The following is a 20,180-nucleotide window of genomic DNA, read 5'->3' as shown; positions in this document are numbered from 1 at the left end:
AGGGAAATTGGTTATCATAAACGAGTGTTAAACTGTGATTGGAAGAATATTATAATTTCATTTACGATCTAGACTAATAATTTGAGATTGAACTAAATCTATCTGAATACAGAATCTATTCTACAACTAATAGTACGGGTCGAAAATAACTAAGGGTAAACAAAAGAAACTGAAAAATTCTAAAGGATATTAACTGAATCTACACCGGATTGCTATTGGAGTTTCAGTTAATAACTATCATTCTTATTTGCTGTGGGACATTTTTAGTTATTGCTAACTCATACATTCCAATTGCATCTAAAATTACATAGCTTTCTCGAAGTGTGTAGTTGATCTTATGTAGACATTTGTGTACCAATGGAAAGCTAGGCAAATAACACTACTACTGGCGAAAAATTTATATTGATTTCGTTAATATCTTTTATTTACTCTAATAGCCAGGAGGCACTAAACAAGTCAAATCACTCCACCTGGCAGTGATGATGCCTTTCTAGTGCATTAGGTAGTATATTGAAAACAAATACATAAGAAAAGTCTAAAGTTGCACTTAAGGCAAATGGAATTCGTTTTCCCCATTGATTTGCGTTTATTGCATGGAGAAAAGCCCTGAATAATCACCCTAGCGGTAGTGCCTTTCTCGCAAATTATAAAAAAATATATGTTGTCCATAAATGTTGATCCCATAGTCCGATATGGCCAATTTTCAATAGAAAACAATAAGACAGGATTCCCCGTCGAATGCAACTTGATGCAAGCAAAGCGGTCCACGATTAGTTAAAAAAAAAGTGAGCGTACAATAACTAGGCATACCCAAAAAACAAAAAAATAATAAATAAAATCATTATTTCAATCAATTATGTCTAAACAATTATTAAAACTGCCTAAAAACGACATACAAAATAAGTAAGGGGACAACTACAGCGATAATGATTGATTTGTCAATAAAATGAGGGAGCCCATATTCGAACCAATAAGGGTGTCACCAAACGAATCTCGCAGCCTTTTTGGAATACAAGAATAAAATTCGTGCCTAAATTTTGATGGCAGTTATCATTGAGCCTCAAAATACATTTAATTTACTGTAAAAATACGCATTGGAAATCACTTTAATTTATAACACTTTGAAAAGGGTTAAAAAAAACTTTCGTGTTGTTTTTCTTATAAAAAATATTTGTCCTTAGTTTAAAGTAGATATGTCTATTTGATTCGATATTGAGCACATAATACCATGGTACTACACTGCCTATGATCGCATATTTGTAACAATCGACAAAAGTAGGCATGGGAGAAGTGGAACGATGAAGTTTGTGATATTTATGCAAAGTATGCAAATCTCAATGATTTTCTAAAAATTCCCAAAAAATACACAAACACTTTATCCAGTTGGAATCTTCGGTAGAAACATTTCCATTACTTGGGGTTTGAATGCAAACTAATTTATGGTTATGCGGTCACTTTGCTTAATGTTACAAAACAACTTGGTAGTTTTTTCGAGTTTCTTGGAACAAACTTTCTTATTTCACCTGGTCAGCCGGAAGAACTAGCGATTTGTAGATGGTTCATGAGCTTATTTCAAAATCGACAGAAATGCAAATGTTACAAATATGCGATCATGGGCAGTACAGCAAACAAATAACGGTTTACAATGTTTTGAAAACTCTTATGGGAATATGTACATTATGTGAAACCCACGACCCTCAGTTCGATTCCCATAGAAGGGAAAGTGGTTATCTCCAATACATTTTCCAAATCAATATCTTCCACATAATGTACATATTCACATATGAGTTTTCAGAACATCGTAAATTAATGTCCAAGTCGGGTGGTTCAATACCCGAAATAGGTATAAGCAATTAACTTTGATTGAAATAACGGTTGTCAGAATGACAGAATTTATTATCTGTCAAAAGATACGTAGTGGTGCCAATAACCGTACGGTACCCACAACCAATCCTCTTCCACTACTAAAAAATATTTATTATTATTAAAAATTATTTTAAAAAATTATTTCGATTCCTCAGAAGTGCCTTCTTTCTGGTATTGTAGCAACTAGTCAATATTGTCATCTAAATGTGAATCTAAAACAAAAATGGTTCCAATTCTACTTGGGATAAATCCGATCACACAGGCTACTGACGCAGATCGCTATTTTCGTAGGACAAAACTTCTGTTACTTTTGGTATACGTTCTAGAGTTTCAATGTCTAAATTGAAACTCATCTCTAAACGCAACATATTTTGATAGAAATTACTTAGGACAAAACATGCCTTTAAATAGTTGCTTGTTTAAGGTGAAACTGTCCAGAATCCAACTGAATTATACTTCGCGTTTTCAGAGGCACCAATCTCGATAAATAAACAACGAATAACTCAGAAAAATATATAAAGCTCTTTTAGTGGAATGTATTCAACCGTCTAAGAAGAATTAAGTACTCTCCATTTAATTCCACCAATTAATTTTCGATATCTTTGCAGATACGTATTTCGACCACAACTGACCACTTTCGACCACAATCCAAAATTAATTGGTGGAATTAAATGGAGAGTACTTAATTCGTCTTAGACGGTTGAACGAATAACTGTCATCTTTTAATTTTGGCTTTGATGCGTCGCAGCAAGCGCAGAATAAAATGATGACAGCTGCAGTTGAGGTCAAAATACTTATATTAACGCATTTGCCCAAAAGTACACGCGGCGTTCCCCAAAGGAAACGACGCACCGCGCTTTTTGCTGCCCGTATACTCGATTCTTATGGGGAGATAACATTGCGGCGTTTCCTAGGGTGCGGTTGTTCCTTTCGAATGGGAAACGCCGCGTGGAATCTTGTGCAAATGCGCTTTTGGAATCATTACAACAGCCGCGCGGTGTATCGTATTGCCAGCACCCCACAATATGTAAAAGTAATATGACGTGGTGGAATTAAATGGAATTGTACTAAACTCTTCTTACGACAGTGAAAACATTCCACTAAAAAAGAGATTAAAATTTTTCTTTCAATTTTATTTTGATCAAACTTTATGTTTGATGCACTTGGTAGCACCCAATTTTTTTTTTCAAATTTATCTGTATAAGAAAATCACGTAAATTGCAAAATCTACGTAAAAACGACTCGTGTAAAAAGCGGCTACTTCTTCTTGGTGCCCTCCTTAGCCGTGCGGCTCAACTATATTCATATTAAGTCATATGATAAGTTTAGACAAAGCAAATGAATTGAACAAGTCGCTTGAATTGAACACCTTTGTTCAAATCAGTTAGAAAACCAAAAAGTTGAATATTCACAACTTTTGGCAAGTCAATAGAATTCAACTGTGTTATAATATATTATAATATATGTGATAATTTGAACAAAATTAAAAGCTATATGCACACTTTAATGTAATTTGCTCAAATAATTATAATTGAGTGATAAAATTTATTTGCTTGTGCAATAAACAATATACTAATTCCAGAGTTCATATTAGGGAGCATCTATGAATTACATAACGCTTAGAGGGGAAGGGGAATGGGGATTTGAGAAGTGTGACGGTTCGTACAAAATTTCAGCTGATTCATTCAACATTACTTAAGTAATCAAGATCCACCCTTAGTGGAAATACCATATAAATTTTTTGGTCTTTCTCGTTGTACTGAAAGGCTATCACACTTAATTTTTATTTCTGCAGCTCGGCAAAAATCCGCACAGCCGTGCGCCAGCAAAATAAAAAACTGATATTCCGGCAAAAAATATGTTTGTTAGCTGATTTTCAGCAAATTATTCGCTGATTGTCAGCAATTTTGACAGATATCTCGACAAAAACATGTTTGCTGGAGTACGGCTGTGCGAATCTCGGTAAAAGTTGACCATTTTGCTGAGATCCCGGTAAAACTATTAAGTGTGATCATTTCACTCCAAAATTGAACATTTTATAGAAGTCTCGGAGACCCATGATTTTATTTACCAATCGACTCAGCTCCTCGAGCAGAACAAATGTCTGTATGTCCGAGTGTGTGCGTGTGTGCACTCGAAAACATCAGGCACTTTTTCGTATAGTAATTTTTACCCGATTTGCTCGTGACATGACGCGACTGGAATTTGACAGTTCATTGATAATAGTTATTCTTTTACGTAAGTCGCGTCGCATCGTCTCGTTCACTCTGGCGGGCACCTAAGGCGAAACCAAACGACTGACTCGAAAAAGGCATCATCACCCCTTGGTGGATTAATTTGGGGTTTTCTGTTATAAAAAGTTTAAGAGTGTGTGCCCGCTAGAAGAAATAAAAGTTCACTCGAACTCGAAATTTATAAATTGTTATGTAAAATATTTGATTAAAATCGAAGTTTGAAGCTTGCGTGCCGATTTTATGCACATTTATTTTACTGAAAACCAACTCTACTCACCCTGTAGAGATATATGTTGACGTATTGTATCCATAGTATGGATGCAATAACTGCAGCCATAAAAAACACTATATTTTCTTGTATGCTGTCAATTGTTTATACCATTAAAATAATGCAATAGAACATTTTTATCCGGGATGTGAAACTTGTGCACGATCAGGGAATGTAAAACAACAACATTGTCAATGACAACAACATTGTCCTCACTTGTAAATGTTGGGACAAACTCAACTCGCAATAAGCGTTAAAAAAGCTTAAAAACAAAAATAAAAAGTTTGTTTTGGAGCGAATATATAGCCTTTACGTGTACTTAGTATACGAGAAAGGCAAAAATGATATGGTCTGTGATCGTATCCGCATAACTCGAAAACGGCTGGATGGATTTTCTTCATTCCTTCAGCAGAAACGTGCGCTATAGATTTTGACGAGTTTATATGATATTTCCTCATGCGAGCAAATCGTGAACAACCTGAATAAGAAATCGTATGGAAATTTTGCATGGGCAGTTCACAACACGCATTTTTGCTTGCTCGTACTTGACTCGACTAAAGTACTGAAGACGTCCTTTTTGTTGAAGTCGACATATGTTTCTGTCAAGGTACAATCATCAAGTGGTGAAATTGAATGGAATTGTACGAACTTCTTATGACAAGTACATTCCACTAAAATAATTTTCTTATCAATATTTTCCCTAACTCAGTGAAATTCAAAGAACTGTAATGTAGCATACTGCGTTCCCTTTAGTCAAAATCTCCCTCATTCGATATTCATATAGCCGAATACCGTTTGGCCGAACGGATAATTTGGCTTAATGCCGTTTGGCCAAATAGGTAAAAAAAACTTAGATTGTGAATAGTGAAACGCAAACAATGAGAATTGACAGCCCGGGTAGACGATAATGGCTCATCAACAGTAAAACGTGATATTGATAACAAAATATGATATTAACTTGTTTAAACTAAGAGTAAAAATAACAAGCGAAAATAACAAAAAAATGCACCGAAATATCATAAAAATATCAGGTTTAACAAGAACTTATCAATATCTTGAGCTATTAGTTTGTTCTTGTTAATATCAAAACACGATATTTTTATGATATTTCGGTGCAATTTTTTGTTATTTTCGCTAGTTATTTTTACTCTTATTTCAAACAAGTTAATAGCATGTTTTGTTATCGATATCACGGTTTCTACCCGGGAGGTAATGCAGTCAAAACGCAATGAAAAATATATAACTTATAAAACTTATTAAAGTATCAGAAAAAAAAATGCTGCAAATATTAACCCATGATGTTACGTCTAAAACACTGCCCGGCAAGCGGGAAAACAGGTAACAGAAAAATTAATAAAAGATTTTTAAAAATTAGGTTTTACGTAAAACCAGTCAAATCAAGGCACGTTACTTTTTTTTGGTGAAGAGTCCTAGTCGGAAAACGCATTATAAGCGAAAAAAAATTTTTTTACGCTTTTGTTCACAAGGGGGGACCCTTGGGAGAAAAACACAATTTCGTCAAAAAACCAAAAACCAAATATACAGAAAGGTAAAGCTTTTGTCACGCTAATAACGTAATAATCTAACACAGGAGATTCAAAATAATTAATACCAACGGGAAAAAATATATGTTTGTCGTCTTTTTAACGAATTATAACTGAAAATCCTTCTTCCACTCGAAATTTACGATTTGTTCGTAAAAAACCCAGATTAATCCACCTAGCGGTGATGGTGCCTTTCTCGTTCGTTCAAAAGGTTTGGAAAAATCTAAAATAACTCCAATATGTGGATTGGTCTTATTTTTCATATTTGTTTATATGCATGAAAAAAATTCTCGCCAAACGTAATTTGTTGCAAACAAATCGGATGAGCATAAGAGCAAAAAATGGCATTTTATTTAGTAGTTTTAAAATTAGTATTTTCGCCATAACTTTTGACCCAATTGTACGATCCGGCCAAGTTTCTATAGGAAACAATGGGACAAGATTCTGCGTAAAATGCAATCTGTTGCAAAAGACCTGAGAAGCACACATATTGCACATCAATCACAGTAACTTATATATGACCGGATTCAGTCACAATATGGTTACTGCAACCAGATTTGTTGAAATTGTGTTGCTTGGGGAATAGATGAAGTCTAAATGCTAAGAAAGTGAGCTAGACTTTTTTGAACTCTTTTTCACAATAAATAGTAATTTGACCATAACATCTAAGCCCATAGTCCGATATGGCCAATTTTCAATAGGAAACAACGGGACAGGATTCTACGTCGAATGCAACTTGCTGTGAGCAAATCGATTGAGATAAGTGCCCGGAAAATGAGTGACATTTTTTACGCGATTTTTTCGTATGAATTTGTATTTTGGCCATAACTTTCGATCCCATAGTTCGATCTGGCCAATTTCGTATAGGAAACAATGGGACAGGATTCTGCATCGAATGCAACTTGTTGCGAGCAAATCGGTTGAGGATAAGTTCCTGAAAAATGAGTGACATTTTTTACGCGATTTTTACGTATGAATTTGTATTTTGGCCATAACTTCCGATCCCATAGTCCGATCTGACCAATTTCAAATAGGAAACAATGGGACAGGATTCTGCGTCGAATGCAACTTGTTGCGAGCAAATCGGTTGAGAATAAGTTCCCGAAAAATGAGTGACATTTTTTACGCGATTTTTTCGTATGAATTTGTATTTTGGCCATAACTTCTGATCCCATAGTCCGATCTGACCAATTTAAAATAGGAAACAATGGGACAGGATTCTGCGTCGAATGCAACTTGGTACAAGCAAATCGGTTAAGGATAAGTGCCCGAAACATGAGTGACATTTTTTACGCGGTTTTTTCGTTTGAATTTATATTTTGGCCGTAACTTCTGATCCCATAGTCCGATCTGACCAATTTCATATACGAAACAATGGGACAGGATTCTGCGTCGAATGCAACTTGTTGCGAGTAAATCGGTTGAGGATAAGTGCCCGAAAAATGAGTGACATTTTTTACACGATTTTTTCGTATGAATTTGTATTTTGGCCATAACTTCTGATCCCATAGTCCGATCTGACCAATTTCAAATAGGAAACAATGGGACAGGATTCTGCGTCGAATGCAACTTGTTGCAAGCAAATCAGTCAAGGACAAGTGCCCGAAAAATAAGTGACATTTTTTCGTATGAATTTGTATTTTGTCCATAACTTCTGATCCCATAGTCCGATCTGACCAATTTCAAATAGGAAACAATGGGACAGGATTCTGCGTCGAATGCAACTTGTTGCGAGCAAATCGGTTGAGGATAAGTGCCCGAAAATGAGTGACATTTCTTACGCGATTTTTTCGTATGAATTTGTATTTTGGCCATAACTTCTGATCCCATAGTCCGATCTGACCAATTTCAAATAGGAAACAATGGGACAGGATTTTGCGTCGAATGCAACTTGTTGCGAGTAAATCGGTTGAGGATAAGTGCCCGAAAAATGAGTGACATTTTTTACACGATTTTTTCGTATGAATTTGTATTTTGGCCATAACTTCTGATTCCATAGTCCGATCTGACCAATTTCAAATAGGAAACAATGGGACAGGATTCTGCGTCGAATGCAACTTGTTGCAAGCAAATCAGTTAAGGATAAGTGCCCGAAAAATAAGTGACATTTTTTACGCGATTTTTTCGTATGAATTTGTATTTTGGCCATAACTTCTGATCCCATAGTCCGATCTGACCAATTTCAAATAGGAAACAATGGGACAGGATTCTGCGTCGAATGCAACTTGTTGCGAGCAAATCGGTTGAGGATAAGTGCCCGAAAAATGAGTGACATTTTTTGAGTAGTTTTGCGCACACACACACACACATACACACACACATACACACACACACACACACACACACAGACATCACCTCGATTCGTCGAACTGAGTCGATTGGTATATAACACTATGGGTCTCCGGGCCTTCTATAAAAAGTTTGTTTTTGGAGCGATCATATAGCCTTTACCGTATACTTAGTATACGAGAAAGGCAAAAACCGTTCTCAAATAGACATTTCAATTTTTTTATGGCTTAAATTTCATCTGGGGTGTTACTAGGAAGCAAATAAAGCCACTACATGGGAATTAATAAGTAGAGATTTTGTTGATAAATAGAAAAAACATATAATTTGTTGGTGGCAATATAGTTGTCACTGCCTTATAAAGGGTTAACTGCAAGGTTTCTAAGCCAAGTTACCATTTTTACATTTGTATATCATGAGGCTAACACGATAATACTTTTATGTCCAGGGAAATTGAGAAAATTTCCAACCCGAACATTTCCTAGACCGGACAGCCACCCTCAGCATCTTACCGCACGACTAACCGAGCAGACGAAAATAGCTCAATAATATCAAACCTAGATAAGATAGCAAAATGAGATATGGACATGATTGATATAAGAGATAAAATATCAGGCGAAAATATCAATATTTTGCACTGAAATATCATGAGGAAATCAAGTTATGTTATTTGTAAGAAGTGATCAATATCAAGTGCTATTGGCTTGTTCTTATCCATAGCATATTTTGATATTTAAATGATATTTCGGTGCAAATTTTTGATATTGTTGCCTGTTCTTTTATCTCTTATATCAATCAAGTCCATATAATGTTTTGTTATGCTGTTCAGTGCTTCTGCCCGGGTAAGGAAGGCCCCAACAGTAGTATTATTTTGACAAAATCTACGTATTCACCGCAGCAAACCATATTGTCTATCAATTTGTTGACCTCTCTTTATTCGAAATAAAAGGAAACAGATTCGAGAATCCTTCAGAATCGTTTAAAGTATCACTAAATTACCTTATCTTTTTCTCCAATAGTTGCGAGTCCCATAAAAAAACAATGGGATTTGCAGCTACAGGAACAAAAATTAAAAAAAAACACAATCAAGATTCTCGTGAACTGCCTTCACAATCATTTGTTCAATTGTTTTAGAGTTGCTGGAATTTATCGGTGTCTCAATAAGATAGACACTATCACATAGTCGTTTTTACGTGCTGCACACTGAATCAGATGAAAAAAAATCATTTTCACTTGATGCATGTCGAACAAAACCATGCGTTTAGTTTAAATTAGTGATCTTTGTCTTGGTGTACCCACGGATTTGTTTTTTATTTTCTATTAGCAAACTAGCAGAACTGACAGTTCTAACAGCAAACAAATACATATTTTGTAAATAGGTTCTTCACCAATACGGATGTGGATGGAAACCTCAAGGGTAACATTTGTATAACAATAGTACACATAGTTTCATTATCCCGAGGAAAGGGAGTCGCACTCTTGGTCGCACTTCTTGCTAACTGGCACCTAAGAGTAAGCGGAACCATAATATCAATGGATTGCGATAATGTACACCATGAACAAAGTATGGCAGCAAAAAGGGGGTTATTTTGTATCTTCTTAGCCAACATTACGATACTGATGATTTAAGAAAAGCTAATCCCAGTTAGGTTCTTGATTGATTCAGAGTTTGGAAGGTAAAAGGTGAAAGAAATGTGTAAAATGTGTTAATTAATTTCATACGCACATCTCGATATAGCTATTTAAAAAACGGTGTATCTGCATGTACCGTCATGTTCACTTGAATTCAAATGACCGACCACTCTTGTAGTCACATATAACGGTCAGCTTCTTTGGGTAGATCCCATTTGTTCACGGTTAAACCGCAGGATAGTGCGACCCGCTGCCACTTTCGCCGATAAGTGTATGCAACCCTGACCTTAATAACTTAATACCGTCGGTTCCATTTGTATCGTACCGTTAAGAATCCGCCAAGTAACTCATTCCTTCCCTGTCATTCGACATCGCTGGTGTTCATCCCGTTCGGCTCTCCCATACATAATCTACGCATGCGCCATGGATGCTGTGAGTTCGAAAGCGTGTCGGTCCTGTCGGAGTTCAGTTCGGTGGTCGAACTGCCAACCGACCAGTGAAACTGTCAGCGAGAGCCCGACGATTGCACTCGACTTCGCGGTCGCATGGTGCACGTAATACAGAAGAGTATCAAACATCTGACGAGTGCCTCCAAATGCCGATAGTTCGGGATGTTTATATCCTGCCTGGCACCGTTGGTGGATTCCTGCGAATCAACGATTAGTCAGTCTCTCGTTGCTTGCCGTCGGGATCGGGTATGATTTTGGGGAGGTCCCAGCGAGTCGCGCTTTAACAGCAAACTGTCGGTCCCGTGATAAAGTGCATTCCTGAGCGGTTTACGGTGCAGCAGTTCGTTGTGGGTGCAAATGTGGCTCCCTCGTTGACGCTGGTGATTGACACATGGACAGAACGTCCTGGGAGTAGAGAATCTGCTGCCGCCTGTTGGTGCCAAATTCGGTCTCGGATGCATTTGTGCCATTGATAGAGTTTGCGAGTGTTTTCGGTGGGACGGACGGGATTCAAACTGTGCTGTGCAGCAAAGCACCTCATCGCATCGAATCAGAAAGGATTGTTCAACGAGCGCCGGGAAAGTTTTTCCCATTTTTGTTATTGTTTTGAGCGGTTAGACTGACGGCAGGAGATGATGACGATGATGGTGATCCTTGTGTATGGGGAATGATTTTCCGTTAGTGCATTGGAGTTTTCAAACGCAGTGACGAGTAGGGAGTTTCCGCGTAAGTCAAAATCTTTCTGAGAGAAGCATTAGGGGTCGGTGCCGTGGAGATGACGATGATGACGACGCTGATGATTGCTTTTTCGGCGCAATAGTGGAGATGATTATGATGCTTTTGAACTAGTGCAAAACAAAAAGTTCAGGCACTGTACTCAACGAAGCCCTACGCCCGGATGTGAAAGAGGTGTTTTATGAGTGTTTACGTGTACATAGTTTCGACATCACGGGAATAGTGCAATCGGTAGCTGTTTGCTTTTTGTTCTAGAGTGAACCTTCCAGCGCAGATTGTTAGAACGGGGTTGAGGCCAGCAATCAATGGATTGCATGAGAGCCGATAAAAGTTTTATGCGGCACATCTCCAGTGCATCATAATATTAAAGGTGAGATATAACATTTAAGTATAGCTCTAAAAAATGAGGACAATTGTTCTATTAAAATTTTACTATTTTGCTGAAGTAATGGTGCAAGGTGCTTGTACTTATTTTAATATACCTAAAAATGCTGTAAATCAAGTCAAATAAATAGCAGAATCAATTTTACCTCAAATCATATACATAATTAAAGGATGTACATATGTATATTAATATTGAAAGTACAAACCATAAGCTGATCAATTATATTTGGAGTGAATATTTCATTCCCAAACATTTGCAACTACTATAACATCAGAAAAGATGGATGATTTTCAGCGCTAGACAATACAACAAATGTATTTTGCTCTTTCAAATGCGGCTTGAATATTACTGCACATCTTTTCATCCATCAGCGTTTTGTTTGAAGAAATTATGTGATCAAAATTATGATGATGTTAGAAGAAGCTACGACAAATACAAAACGAGTACTGAGAAAGAATAAGATTTCGTCCATTGACGTTTCGGCGAAACAAAACTGCGGGGCATCTTTTCATAAAAAAAGTATTTACCGAATTTAAATCTCTGAAATTTAAATTTGTGTTACGTCTACCACCCATCTACGAAGACCGTTATAAGCCATTATAAATTGTTTCGGAAACATGATCTTTTGGGTTATTAGGCTAAGGATAGTTTGACAACGGACCGGTCATTCTCAAACAAGTTTCCGTGGGGCCCTGCATTCAGAAAAAAAACTCTGGCTAACTTCTCTTTCCGTTATTTCTTATCAATAAGACTAGAATACCTGTCAAGAATTTTTTAAGTCTTATTGATAAGAAATAACGGAAAAAAAGATATCCAGATTTTTTTTCTAAATGGCCGGTCCGGTCAAACCATCCTTAGCCAAATATCCCAAAAGATCATGCTTCCGAAACAATTTCATGAATTTTGATACCCATCCATTGTCAAACCATCCTATGGTCCAATTACGTATCAGATCATGCTTCCGAAACAATTTCATGAATTTTGATACCCATACTGCCAGGGTTTCTTCAAAATGAGTTTGTGGCCACTATAGGCTCCACGGGAACCTGTTTCCAGAATAACCGTTCCGGGATTAAATCATAAGATGGTCCTGTAACGTAGTTAAGTTAAGGGTATGCGATAACACACTTTTCCAAACGAAACGAAACGAAACGAAATTTTAAATGTTGATTCGGAACGAAACGAAACGAAATACAGTAATATCCCGATTTTATCACCCCCCTGGCGAATTTTGAGGTGATAAAACAGGGTATGTGACAAAATTGAAAAAAAAAATTCTTTTTTTTTAATTCATTCCACAAATATGAATCATTTTATGCCTTGGAAAGGCCAAATGCGTGAATGGTACCCGTTATTTCTTGTCGAAATTGCTTACAGAATATTTCCCAGGTACTCAGAAGTCGTTCGTAATAAACTAAAGGCGGTGAAAGTTATTTCATGAAAATCAATGTTGTTTTTGGTATTATTTACGAAAATAAAAAGAATGACAAAATTTTTTGGGGTGACAAAATCGGGACGTGATAAAATCGGGTCGAAAACGTGATAAAATCGGGGGTAGACAAAATCGGGGAGTGACAAAATCGGGTCAACACTGTATAGATTTACTTTCGAGACTTCGAAACGATACGAAATCAAGGTCCATTTAATTCGAAATTTTACGAAACGAAATTTATTTTATTTTTCCGCGGATTTTTCATTGAATTGGTTTCACATTATGTACGCAATTTTGATTTCATTTTTTCGAAGCCGAATGACTGATTTGGTCGCAAAGTTATAGTGCCAGAAGAAGCAGTAAGTGATAAATTGCTGCATTCCCGTTTACATACCATTGGTAATAAGGTAATACACCAGCATTTGTGCCAATTTCAAATGAATTCATCGTGGAGTGTATCTATCGAATCTGATCAATTTTATATTAGTTAAGTTTTATATCAGTAAGAATATACAAAATATAGAAATTGTGGGATGTTTTTGTCTTTGGATTCAAATTCTGTTAAAAAACCTTAACAATTCAAGCTCTATCTGGAATAAGGGCGAATGTCGCAAGAGAGAATTCTCTTCGCCGACTTCCCCTCTTTTAAATTAAAGCGACAAGCAGATGATTTCGTTGAGGTTTTTGCCCTCAAAACGAAAGAAAACAATAAAAACTTACATTCTGATGTGATAAATCGCGATGTAATCCTCTGCTTGTCACTTTTATTTAAAAGAGGGGAAGTCGACGAAGAGAATCCTCTCTTGCGACATTCGCCCTTTTACCAGATAGAGCTTGAATTATGTAATTATTCTGAAGCATACTTCATATTGTCTAATCAGCGTAGTTTTATGGTATTGAGCTAACTCAAAACTAGAAAATGAATGCATAGATTTTATTTTTATATCTGGTGGGAGTCTCCAGTAGCCTTGTGAGTAAAGGCATAGGATTGCCAATCCGGAGATGGCGAGTTCTATTCTTGATCCGGTCTAGGATGTTTTTGAGTTGAAAACCCTGGGCATAGTGTATCCATTGTACTTGCAACACAGTATACATACTCATGCAATGGCGCCCATACAAAAGCATTCAATTAATAACAGAGGAAATGCTAATAGAATACTAAGTTGAGAAGCAGGCCAAGTTCCAGTTGAAATGTAGAGCCATTGAAGAAGAAGAAGAAGAAGAAGAAGTAGAAAAAGAAGAAGAAGAAGAAGAAGAAGAAGAAGAAAAATAGCATTTGCTCACTAAAAAAATCCTCTGCATCTTTCTAAAATGACAAAGATATGTATCTCAGATTGTATTTCACAAATGTGAACACAAAGTTTTTGCGGCAGCAGTTGGCCAGGTATAAAGAAATAATGTTTCTTTCCTGATACAAAAAAAAATCTGCAAAAGGCTATCATTTACTTCCAAATTCGACTTCTTATAGGTGGTTTGGTGATACACAGGCTTCTATATCTATACAATCAACTTGACGACCTGCTATAAGGAGAGAAAAATTAGTTTGACACTCATTGTTATAAGAGACCGAGGAATGCTCTGCCTCTCCGCGAGCGCCACGGAAAGAAATCGTTGATTAGTTGAAAAGGTAACTCAAGTGAAGCCGCCTTGGTAAGCGACTAAATAATTATTGAAAACGAAGTTATTTTTAGAACTCGAAGACGAAATCATGTTTCAAATCAATCTAACGCAAAATCAATGTGCTTCGTTTAATGAGCTCCTACAGCACAATCGATTCTGCACTAAATAATTTGATGCTCTTCGAAGCAGACATTTTTTCACTTCGTATTCTCCCGCAGAATTGCGTTTTCCCGGGCTAAGCGTTTCCCGCACGAGCGTCACTAGCAGCAACACGATCGATATTGTGTAAATACTCAAAAACTATCACAAAATTTAAATTTAATTTTGAAGGCTGTATGTACATTCTAATGATCTGCCGAATATTGGTGAAATAAGTATACCTTTTTATTCTTACCTTGGGTAAGATTCAATTTGTTGTTTGCACGTAAAATGTTGCATTTTGTTTTCCTTAGGGCTTTCTTAATATCTACTTAAGTGGTACTCAAAAGGCTTCACAAGAGCCCCAGAAATCCGCGCCACGGCTTTACCTCTTTGACAAAGTCATACTGATCTGAATCATATTTGATTGCATTTACACTCGGAGCCGTCTCAAATATTGACTCGGATCACTTTTGAAAAAATAGGATAGAATAGTTAAAGATACTTTTCGTTTTCTGTTAGACATTTCTAACAAAACACTGAAGACGTTTTATAGAAGAAAACTTAATACGTATTTGTCGACTCAGAATGGGATTATGTAGTATGCGTTAATAGAAAAAATTATATAACATTAAGTTTTTATTCATTCTAGAACCGCAGCCAAAATTTTTGATAATACACGATCGTATGAGGCATTATGGTAAAGTTTAAATTTGTTTCGAAATTCCGCGGAATTTCATTAAATTTGGTTAAAAGCTAGTTTTTTCCAGCGATTTTTTTGTAATTTTACGAAACGAAATCAAGAAATCAGATTTCGCCATGCTCAAATTCCGTGAAATTCCGTGGAATTTCGTTTCAAACCACCTGAAACGAATTATTTCTAAATACCGCATATGCTTAAAAACGGGACGTGATAAAATCGGGTTGAAAATGTGATAAAATAGTGATAAAATCGGGTCAACACTGTGTCACTTTTCACTTCTCTTTTCTCTCTTTTCATTTCTTTCATTTCACTTTTCACTTTTCTCTTTCTACTTTTTACTTTTCACTTCTCACTGCTCACTTCTCACTATTCACTCCTCACTTGTCATTCGACCTAATACCCATTTGGCCTAATGACCCAGCATCAGTCCCATCTTCTTGGAAAAACATGTTTCCGAAACAATTCCAAGAATTTTGATGCCAGGGTGTCTTCTAAATGAGTTTGTGGCCACAAAAGGCAATCGGGAACTTGTTCCAGGATTACTGTTCCGGTTGATATTCATCCTGTGGTATCAACTACATGGAAAACATGTTTCCGTAACAATTCCAAGAAATGTGATATCCAAATTGCCAGGGCTTATTCTGAATGAGTTTGTGGCCCCTATGGGCCCTCCGGATACCTGTTGCAGGATGACCGTTCCGGTTGATATCCATCCTAACCGATCCATCCTGATCGTTCCAGTTCGTATCCATCTTATGATCTTAACTATATGAATAACATGCTTCCGAAACAATTTCAAGAATGTTGATACCAATATTTCCAGGGTTTCTTCTAAATGAATTTGTGGCCACTATAGGGCCCACGGGAACCTATTCCAGAATGACCGTTCCGGTTGATATCCATCCTATGGTCTCAACTACATGGAAATCATGTTTCCGGGACAATTCCAAGAATGTTGAAACCCATATTGCCAGGGTTTCTTCAGAATGAATTGGCGGCCACTATAGGGCCCACGGGAACCTATTCCGGGATGTTCGTTCCGAGTACAAATGAGCAGGTGGTCCTAATACGTTGTGAAGTCATAATCCTCGATTTTTCTACGAAACTGGTAGCTCATGATACAAGAAATCATCATTTGGATTCTAATAAGATAATCTTCTCCATTTTTGAAACATGGTCTAGCAAATCCGGAAGTCCGGTAACCAGGTAATCCGGATCGGTCCTATGTGACATGAATCGGATAGAGGATGAATTTCTTAATCCGGAATCGTCCAAATCTGTTGAAAACTGACGAAATCATGATCATGCCAAAAACGTGGGCATCCGGGTACCCTGTCGGTACGTTACGGGGTAAAAATATTCTGAAGCCCCTCCCTAACTGCCGTAATCTGAAAAAGTGACGTATACGCCATTTTCCAAAAATGGTGTTAACGAGTACTACTCATCGTGCTCTTTAATAGAAAAATGGAAAACATGCATGTTGAAAAATGGCTGTTACGTCACTTTTCCAGATTACGGCAGCTAAGCTCCCCCCCACCTTATTGGATTTTCATTTTGATACTTCCAAATCTGAATTTTGCCAAGTTTAAAGATGTCACGGAGTTTCAACTTCCTGTGATTTTTAGAATCCTAAAAAAAAACCACTTGAAAACGAGATAGGTACCCGGGTACCCTGTCGGTAACAAAAGGGTTAATAACTTTGCTTACAAAAGTCAGATCGCTTCGCAACAGCAACTGGCCACTGGCTTAGGAAGCATTCTATGGACGCATCGTGTAGATTACATTTGAATAGGTAATGGGCCGCAACACGGAACAGTTTTTTACTTATGTGGCGAATCCTACAGTAATTTCCATACAATCTTCAAACTGCGCGTGTTCAGTTTAGTTACATAAAAATTAGGATATTCAGGACATGTACCGGGAAAAAATAAATTTACGTCAATTTATATTCAACACTCGTCAAAGTTTTAATAAAGTTGATACTCAGTCAAATTCTAACTGAATTATTTGATTTTAGTAGATGTACAAATATTAGGTAGATAAGACGAGCTCGGTGGTCTAGTGGCTATCGCTTCTGCCTTATAAGCAGGAGGTCGTGGGTTCAATCCCAGGCTTGTCCCTTTCCTACTTTGTATTTCTATCTTAGTTCTTTCTGTGTTTCACGTTTATACCAAAACGATTCCTACTGTTATAACCTTCCACAAAATCCCAAAAAACCTCCCGTGGCACCTATGAGATGTCGTAGAGTTCTCTGCATCTTTCTTAAGTAGGTGTCCAACAAACCATCCTTCCCCTTCCTCAGCATTCGCAAGGACGTGGCCAGGACAGATCTCGACTATTGGAGAGTGCATTGCTTCCATCTAAGAGATAGTGATTAGTCCCAAATCAATCTCTGTGGTAACGAATGAAAGTGATACTACTCTCATACAATAGTCTTGGCTTGTACCACCTACGAATTTGTGCGAACTGCTAATATTACCTATATAAACCCGTCGGAAACCAAAACGAACATATCAGCTGAAGGAGTGAAGAAAATCCATTCATCCATTTTCGAGCTATGCGGATACGAACACAGACCATTTCATTTTTATTATATAGAATAGAATATATTGTGTTATGAGGCAAGCGTAGAATCGAATATCGAAATTTTTATACTTTTGAGTGAATGTATTTAATTTTAACCTGTCATAAGACGAGTTTGAACAATCCCATTGAATTCCACCACTTAATTGTATCCTGACAGATACGACTAAGTCGAGTCAAGTACAAGACACTGAAGACGGCCTTACTGTTGAGGTCGAAATACGTATCTGTCAGGATACAATTAAGTGGTGGAATTCAATGGGATTGTTCAAACTCGTCTTATGACAGGTGAAAACATTCCACTAAAAAGCTCAAAATAATTTTCTTATTTAATTTTAAGTTAATCTTCTAATGTTCAAGCTTGCATGTTATTTTCAATTGCACATCACTTGAAAGAAAACAACATGATGATAAATATATATTTTAACATGTTCAAGAAACATTTGGAATTGTATTTAAAAAATCCACAAATCATTGAGAAATGATATTTCGTGATTTTGTTCGCAATATTTTACAGAGCAAAATATCTTCAGTTTAGTATTTTTCCACAACTAACAAAGGTTATGGTTGTGAGAGATGTAAATGCTCCTAAGATATATTAAGATCAGGGAATCAATATTCGAGCAACGCCCAACATTATTCCCTTTGTCGTCAACAGAGTTTGTTACTGACAAACACACTCCGCAACAAGCCTTTGTCAGAACCCAAACACAATATGACAAGAATCATTTGGCCTGCATGCTCTGATATTTCCGAGAATACGATGATAATTTTGTAATCATAGTTAGATTCTCGAATATTTCCATAAAAGCAGAATTGTTTGCTTTAGAGATAATGCAAAATAACGGGATGAAAAGTTAGCAACAAAATTGTCTTCTTTTTTGTTGCTGACAAAAAAAAATCGTATCTTTGTCATTATTCTCTCCGACAAAAACAAAGCTTTGTCGTTGGTTCTCTTTTGTCGCTTGTTTCGCAAGCGCATCCAAGAAAAATTGATTCCCTGATTAAGATATACGATTAACTTGTTACGCGGAAAACTTTGGAAAATTTTAATATATCAAACTTTTTAATAATAAATCCAAGATTTTATTGTAATCTATGGAAAAAAGAAAAAAACGAAAACAAAATTCTAGAAAAACTTAAATGTAAAATAATTATATTATGAATTATTTTGATTGTCCAAAATATGTTTAAATCTGTTTTAGGGAGCAAAATAATTATTTTGATCGGAAACAAAGATTTGGGTCTTCGAGTTAAATCTGTTTCGGAATTAGTTGTTTTATAATTTTGTAATTTTTTTGAAAAACAATACCAATAATTATGATGTGTTTATACACTATACTGTTTTACTTACATTGCTAAGTTCTCTAAATTTGAAACATCGGTGCTAATTTGATTTACTTTGTAAGATTGGGTGAGAAGAGAGAATCGTGTCTCACCTCCAGGCTTCGGAATTCTCACTCATACGAATAAAGACCTAGGATTGATCCAAATCGTGGAGTAGTTTTTTTTTCATGTTCTCCTGTGAGCAAGTATTTTCAAAAAATATTTTATCCGGATAGAACGACGGGCGACAAACCAAGCGAGCGAGCCCCGTATTCGACGCAGAATTCAGTCTCATTGCTTTCTGTTGGAAATAATCCTTAATCGTAAGGTGGGGCCAGAAGCCAAAATATTAGTTTGCATAAAATCGTGCGCAAAAAAGTCTAACCTACTTTTCTTGCACTTAGACTTCACGGATTTGCTCGCAACAAGTTGCATTTAACTAAAGCTTCTGCTTCTGCAGCTTTGCATGGAACAGACTTTGGGCGCAGAAATTATCAACAAAATTCTATATTTATATAAAAAGCTCGTTGATAATCTAGCATTTTTTTGTTCCAATTCTCAACCAATTTTCTGGCAACAAGTTACATTCGAATAGCAATTTTGTCCTATCATTTACTATTTAAAATTGGCCGGCGGACTATTGACTACAAAGTTATATAAGTTACGTTGAATCGTTGACGTTAATTTCAACGTTCAACGCAAACTTAGATGGTTCGCTGAATGCCCTGGTTAACGTTAACGTTAACGAAATTCGTTAATTAACGTTTACTTTTTACGTTAATTACCTCGTTGATTAACGGAAACCTTAGTAAAGCAGCCTCACAATATTAACGTAATGTACAAAATTACAATCCGTGCTAATAAATGAACTATTTTTGCTATGTCGATGTTGACAGCACCCACCCGTTTCACTTCCGTACCACGAGCACCTTCTTAGTGGCAAAGTACAAGTTTGGTTTGGTTTTGCATTCCGAATTTT

At 36.5% G+C, this 20,180-nt stretch overlaps 1 protein-coding gene across 1 annotated transcript in view; it reads left to right on the top strand.

Moving 5' to 3' along the window:
* The first annotated feature begins 10,443 nt into the window (after nt 1-10,443).
* Nucleotides 10,444-20,180, top strand: part of LOC134211133 (lachesin) — a 410,850-nt gene continuing 401,113 nt past the window's right edge. Inside the window, exon 1 of the mRNA XM_062687766.1 lies at nt 10,444-11,384. The gene's annotated coding sequence lies outside the window, so the exon portion shown is untranslated. The remainder of the gene's footprint in view (nt 11,385-20,180) is intronic.

Source organism: Armigeres subalbatus, chromosome 2 (genome assembly GCF_024139115.2).
Source record: "Armigeres subalbatus isolate Guangzhou_Male chromosome 2, GZ_Asu_2, whole genome shotgun sequence".
Classification (NCBI taxonomy): Eukaryota; Metazoa; Arthropoda; class Insecta; order Diptera; family Culicidae; genus Armigeres; species Armigeres subalbatus.
The sequence above is the reverse complement of the archived record's forward strand: the minus strand, read 5'-3'. Positions and strand labels throughout refer to the sequence as shown.